The following is a 6,251-nucleotide window of genomic DNA, read 5'->3' as shown; positions in this document are numbered from 1 at the left end:
CTGTAAGTACCATTTAGTTTTTTTTGCGAATGAAGTGTCTTTTTTAGTTTATCTTGACAATTTCATGTAGGTATTTTGTAGTTTACCATGGCAAGTCCCTGTACTTTTTATAGGATTATTTTATATTAAACGATAGGCTCAGGCCCATTGGCCCAACTTCACTAGGAGGTGTGTTGTTCTACTAGCCCAATATTTGCAATTTAACATCACGTTCGTCGTTTTGATTTCTAAGGTATCAAATCCGACCTCTCTCTCTCTCTCTCAATTTTGACCAATAAGCTTGTGCAATGTAATCTTTATGATTATGCTAACCGAGTGAAAAGAGTTTTACCGGAGATTATTTCATATGAGCAATCTGCATTTGTACCTGGTAGATTGATCACGAATAACATCATAGCCTCTTACGAGTCCCTGCATTTTATGAAAAGGTCTAGAAGCAAACATAATTCTCTTTGTGTTTTAAAATTGTACATGATGGAAGTGTATGACCGTGTTGAATGGAGCTATCTGGAGGTTGTAATGCTGAAGCTGGGTTTCATGCTTGCTTGGTAAATAAAGTTATGTCTTGTTTGTCCATTGTCACTTTCTCAGTTCTCGTAAATGGAGTGAGGATGGAAGAATTCACACCATCTAGAGGCTTTATATAAGGAGACCCAATATCCCCGTATTTATTTTTGTTGGTAGTGGAAGGGTTGTCTTGCTTGCTGAGAGCCAGAAGTGAAAATGTGAATGTCAAAGGGGTGGTGGTGGCCCCTATAGCCCCCTTTAAACCACCTATTATTTGATGGTGATTATTTGTTGATGTTCAAGGCTAATGAGGAAGGGGCAACAATAATCAGAGATGCCTTTAGCACCTATTGTGATGCTTTCGGGCAGAGGGTGAACTTCTTAAAAGTCTAGCATTTTATTTAGAAAAGGATGTCCAAAAAGTATGAGGGTGACAATAAAAACATTTTAAACGTCCCAAATGAGTCTCTAGCTGAGCGGTATCTTGGATCACCGTCTGCTGCAGGGAAATCTAAGAATGGATTTTTTAAGTACCTTAAATATGGAGTATGGGCCAAGGTACAAGGGTAGATTGAGAAGTGCATAGTGTAGCTGAAAGAGGAGTACCGATAAAATCAGTGGTGCAAGCTATACCCAATTTTTCTATGTCCTGTTTTTTGCTACCTAGAGGTTTGTGTCAACACATTGACATGATGCTAATGAAGTTTTTTTGAGGAAGTAGGAACGGAGAGAGGAAGGTTGCATGGGTGTCTTGGTAGACCCTAACCATGCCTAAGTATTTGGGAGGTAGGTTTTCGGGGCACTCATGTTTTTAATCTTGCAATGTTAGCTAAACAGTCATGGAGACTGTTGCAAGATGATACGTCTCCAACGTATCTATATTTTTCGATTGTTCCATGCTATTATATATTCTGTTTTGGATGTTAATGGGCTTTATTTTATACTTTTATATTATTTTTGGGACTAACCTATTAACCCGAGGCCTAGTGCAAATTGCTGTTTTTTTGCCTATTTCAGTATTTTGCAGAAAAAGAATATCAAACGGAGTCCAAACGGAATGAAACCTTCGGGAGCGTGATTCTTTGGAACAAACATGACCCAGAGGACTTGGAGTGGACGTCAAGAAACAACCGAGGCGGCCACGAGGCAGGAGGGCGCGCCCTCCCCCCTCGTGGGCCCCTCGTTGCTCCACGGACCTACTTCTTCCTCCTATATATGTTCATATACCCTGAAAACATCCAGGAGCACCACGAAACCCTATTTCCACCGCCACAACCTTCCGTACCCAAGAGATCCTATCTTGGGGCCTTTTCCGGAGCTCCGCCGGAGGGGGCATCGATCACGGAGGGCCTCTACATCAACTCCATGGCCCCCCCGATGATGTGTGAGTAGTTTACTTCAGACCTTCGGGTCCATATCTATTAGCTAGATGGCTTCTTCTCTCTCTTTGGATCTCAATACAATGTTCTCCTCGATCTTCTTGGATATCTATTCGATGTAACTCTTTTTGCGGTGTGTTTGTCGAGATCCGATGAATTGTGGGTTTATGATCAAGTTTATCTATGAACAATATTTGAATCTTCTCTGATTTCTTTTATGCATGATTGGTTATCTTTGAAAGTCTCTTCGAATTATCAGTGTGGTTTGTCCTACTAGATTGATCTTTCTTGCAATGGAAGAAGTGCTTAGCTTTGGGTTCAATCTTGCGGTGCTCGATCCCAGTGACAGAAAGGGAAACGACACGTATTGTATTGTTGCCATCGAGGATAATAAGATGGGGTTTATATCATATTGCTTGAGTTTATCCCTCTACATCATGTCATCTCACCTAATGCATTACTATGTTCTTATGAACTTAATACTCTAGATGCATGCTGAATAGCGGTCGATGTGTGGAGTAATAGTAGTAGATGCAGGCAGGAGTCGGTCTACTTGTCACGGACGTGATGTCTATATACATGATCATTCCTAGATATTCTCATAATTATTCGCTTTTCTATCAATTGCTCGAAAGTAATTTGTTCACCCACCGTAATACTTATGCTATCTTGAGAGAAGCAACTAGTGAAACCTATGGCCCCCGGGTCTATTCTCCATCATATTAATCTTCCATTACCAAGTTATTCTTTGCACCGTTTATTTTGCAATCTTTACTTTTTATCTTTATCATAAAAATACCAAAAATATTATCTTATCATATCTATCAGATCTCACTCTCGTAAGTGACCGTGAAGGGATTGACAACCCCTTTATCGCGTTGGTTGCGAGGTTCTTATTTGTTTGTGTAGGTACGAGGGACTTGTGTGTGGCCTCCTACTGGATTGATACCTTGGTTCTAAAAAACTGAGGGAAATACTTACGCTACTTTACTGCATCACCCTTTCCTCTTCAAGGGAAAACCAACGCTGTCGTGGAATTGTCACGACAGATGTCCTAGCAAAAGGACTTAGTCGTAGGGCCATCACAACTAGGAAGCTTAAAGGGGTTAATCGGGACAAAGGACACGAGAGGTTTTTATACTAGTTCGGCCCCTTACGATGAAGGTAAAAGCCTACGTCTAGTTGTGTTGGAATTGCTGGGGTTTCGAAGACCAGGGAGCGATTATGCGTGTCCTGGCTTTGAGTTGTTGTTTCTTGTCCTAAGCCGCCGCTGGGTCATCCCCTTATATACATGGGTTGACGCCTGGCGGCCTACAGAGTCCCGGTCGGCTCATAAAACGTGTCCGGCTTGGTGACTTCTTTTATATGCCTTTCTTTACAAGTCTTTCCATACGTACGACGGTTTACAATATTGGGCCTTAAGCCGCCTCTGGGCTTAGGCCTTCTATAAGTCTTTAACAAACTATCACCTTGAATATTACTGGGCTTCTTTTGTAACCTGCCATTGGGGTTGACCCGGCCCCTCCTGGGCGGGTCATACCTAGTAGCTATATCCCCAACATTATGCCCCAGGTTGACTTGAACTTTGTTCTTTGTCAATCTTGAATACTTAGACGAAATCCATCTTCCTCTCTTTGTAGAAATTTTGTAACTCGCCACGACGTCATATTCTGAAAACACGAAAAACTACTATGACGTCATCCTCAACGGATCTTTATCTTTTAATGTCTTCCGAGAATCGAGGCGTCCATTTAGTTGGATAATCATTATTCGGTTCTTCCTCGATTTTTGCGCCCGTCTGTTTGCTTATCCCCTTATAAGTAGGCACACCTCGGTCTTTCTCATTCTTCTCTCTCTTCGTCTTCTTCCTCTCGCAATCCCACCGCTGCTCGAGCTCCGCCGTCATCGCAGAGCACCTCGTCTTCGTCGACCTTGGCCGCTGCATCAACCGGAATCGGTCTAGAGAACGACGACAACTCTCCGTGGAAGATTCATGGCTGTAAGTGTTTGCCCTCCTGTTCCTTAGATCCGCATTAGGGTTTCTAGGTTTTTTGCGTGTTCTTCACAGTTCATCTTAGTTTCTTCGTAGTTCTTCCACCACAGCTTCTTCTTGATCCAAAAAGAAACATATACTCGTGCGGTAGTTGTTTTATGCCCATCCTTGATACTATTAAATTCCTTCTCTGGTACAAAAAGCCTCATTAGAACTCACGAACTCATCTGTGCTAAATTTTTAGGTCTAGAATATTTTCCATTTTGAACGGCCACTTGATCCAGAATAATATCAAGAAATTAGGAAACTTGTTTGTCTCCACAGTTAGCCAATTCTGTTTCTGATTTCCTTCAAATGCCTTTAGTCATGGTGGCTTATGGCGCCGGCTCACTTTTCCCTTATATGACATTAGCCCTTACTTAAGCCGCCATTACTTATTTGCACCATCATCAATTAACTTTTAATTTCACCATTGAATTGAACCGGCACGTTACTATCCTTTCAGTTTGTCCTCTGATCATCATGCCGTCCAAAGCACCGACTGTCTGCAACTGGGTCCCTTCCACAGTCACTGAAGATAACTTGAAGGAATTCTTCACCACAGGATTTTTGCCAGGGAAGAATGTTATGTCTTACCGTGCACCTGATCCAGACCAGGAACGACCTAATCCCAAAGACGGTGAAGTCATTGTCTTCTTTGACCACATGAATCGGGGTTTTTCACCCCCGGCTCAAAGTTCTTCAGAGACGTTCTTCACTTTTTCAAACTTCACCCTCAAGATCTTGGACCCAATTCCATATCCAATATCTGCAATTCCCAAGTCCTTTGTGAGGTGTACCTTCAAGAAGACCCGACTATGGAACTCTTTAGAGAGTATTTTTATCTGAACTGCCAGAACGAGTGTACCAATGGCCCCAGCTTGGAACTTGGAGGCATCTCAATTCAGCGCCGACAGGGTGCCATCTTTCCCCTAATAGTCTTGCCGAGTCATCCCAAAGGCTGGAATCAAACCTGGTTTTATTGCCAAGACACGTCACCAGCCAATGAAAAACTACTGCCGGGTTATCGCGCGGAGCGTCTAGACTCCAAGTTTGCGCTCCCTGACAATCTCACTGCCGCCGAACGCAAGAAGCTTATTCCATCAATTAAAAGGATCAATGCCTTATTGGGGAATGGCTTAACCGGAGTTGACTTGACTCATTGCTGGATTTCGTGGCGGGTCATCCTTCCAAGCCGCCGATCCAAGTTGATGTATGAATATGGTGGAGGCCCAAATGACTCTCTTCGTCATAGCTCTGTTCAATTAACTGAAGAAGATATTGTTTCAATGTCAACTCTCCTGGTGAACGACAAATATGAAGATTGCAGTGAAGTCGGGTTAAACCCCTTCTGCAAACTTAACCCGACGCCTGAGGTAAAAAACCACTGACCTCTTTCTCTTTGTGTTTTCCTCAGCAGTTTTAAATACTTGCATGACCTTTTATCTTGTTTATTTGTTTACAGGCCAGATTTGACTTTTGGAAAGCCAAGTACGACCACGAAGCTGCCAAGAAGGCTAGAGCCGCCGCCATAGCCGCCAGGAAGACGACCCGGAGGTCCAAAAAGAAAAGGAGCACCGCTGAAGACCTGTTAAAGCTTGACGATGACTCTGAGTCGGAGGTAGCCCTTGACTCTCTTGGCTAGTTTTTTAATAATGTTATTGACACTGACTATTGCCAGGACGACACGGGGCCAGTCAGGCCGTAGAAGAAGAGGTAACTATTTCCTCCGACTCAGCCCATTTGCCAAGACAGAAAATTCGACTGGTAACCCGGAAAGTAAGGTTTTCACACCCTTTGGCTTATTTGGACCCTCATTTTCTTTTGAAAAAGCAGCAACATGAGAGCCGCCGTCAGGCCCGGAACAACGATGAACCGCCTTTCGTTCTACAACAAACTCCCCAAAAACGCCAGAATGAGGTCTCTTTTATCTTCATCTTTTATTTTCCATTAATGGATCTTCTCCCTTGCATTACTAACTTTATTTTATCTTTGCATGAGGTGTCTCGCTCTTCTGGAGACTCATCTCAGACTCAATTTTCGGCCTTCAGGACTGCCCCTGGGTAAGGAAAAAAATCATCTTTCCTCTGAGTCTTTCAAACTGCATCATTGTACTAACTGTCTCATAACATCTTTCTTAGTGGTCAAGCCAAGTCCAAGAAGGCCAAGGTGACTAAACCGGCGGAAGACCCGTCAGTCCTTGCACCTGAATCGGCCATGCCCACTTCTCCTCCTCGAACTGAAGCACCAGAAGACCCGGCTGCCGATACTCAATTGGACCCTCCTGAACCGTCAGCCGATGATGCCATTGTTAATCCTTCCACCAACAGACC

The sequence above is a fragment of the Triticum dicoccoides genome, chromosome 2A, assembly GCF_002162155.2.
Source record: "Triticum dicoccoides isolate Atlit2015 ecotype Zavitan chromosome 2A, WEW_v2.0, whole genome shotgun sequence".
Classification (NCBI taxonomy): domain Eukaryota; kingdom Viridiplantae; phylum Streptophyta; class Magnoliopsida; order Poales; family Poaceae; genus Triticum; species Triticum dicoccoides.
The sequence above is the reverse complement of the archived record's forward strand: the minus strand, read 5'-3'. Positions refer to the sequence as shown.